Source organism: Nicotiana attenuata, chromosome 6, assembly GCF_001879085.1.
Source record: "Nicotiana attenuata strain UT chromosome 6, NIATTr2, whole genome shotgun sequence".
In the NCBI taxonomy this organism is placed as follows: domain Eukaryota; kingdom Viridiplantae; phylum Streptophyta; class Magnoliopsida; order Solanales; family Solanaceae; genus Nicotiana; species Nicotiana attenuata.
Genome location: NC_031994.1, coordinates 8,857,692 through 8,858,425, shown reverse-complemented (window position 1 = coordinate 8,858,425; position 734 = coordinate 8,857,692). Strand labels below are relative to the sequence as shown.

At 31.2% G+C, this 734-nt stretch overlaps 1 protein-coding gene across 4 annotated transcripts in view; it reads right to left on the bottom strand.

The window, feature by feature from the left end:
• LOC109226593 (protein GUCD1) overlaps positions 1-339 on the bottom strand; it is a 23,940-nt gene extending 23,601 nt beyond the window's left edge. For 2 of the 4 annotated variants that reach the window (XM_019391400.1, XM_019391402.1), the window contains exon 1: positions 234-339. The gene's annotated coding sequence lies outside the window, so the exon portion shown is untranslated. The remainder of the gene's footprint in view (positions 1-233) is intronic. The other 2 variants (XM_019391401.1, XM_019391403.1) reach the window with 2 other exon arrangements.

The window sequence follows — 734 nt, the reverse complement described above, 5'->3', positions numbered from 1 at the left end:
TATATATATATATATATATACCAGTTTCACAGAATTCAAATCACATAATCAGATCAAATAAAATTGTGTGCATTTCACTAGTCTTACAAAATCCTAAGATTAAAGAGGTACAAAATTCAGCTGTGGTCCAAACCGGACATTCAAATTCAACAAATGCATCAAAGAGAAAAGATAGAAAGAAGAAAAATCTTTGAGAATAAAATTATAGAGAAAGAAAGGGGAAAAGAACTGACGGAAAGGTGCGGGTCTTCTTCTTCTTCTGCGTCCTTCTTTTCTCTCTTTCCTTTGCTCCGCCTTTCTTAACATTCCATTTGTTGAGCGCTTCTGGGTCCCACCGTCTGCAATGATTAGATACGACTTAATTACGATAAAACAAATTAATAATATAATTCTCCCTTAATAATCACCCAAGCTTCATATATTATTACTGTAATGGACAGGGCGCCCTTCCCTAAAGCGAGTAAAATAATTGTTTTAGGCCCCATATTTATGGAGGCCCATTTTTTGTTACACCTAATAGGTTATATATACAAAAATAATTATAAATAGAAGATAAAAGTTTAATCGATATACTAAATCAAATAAAAAGACTTGATTCGTTTTTCAAATGCCTATATTGCTTACATAATAATGTTAACAATTGTTGTTACCAAGTATTGCTTCAGCGAAAAGAAGTTTTTCAAAATTAAAATTGATAAAATATTATCTAAGATCAACAACGTCTCAAGAGAGAT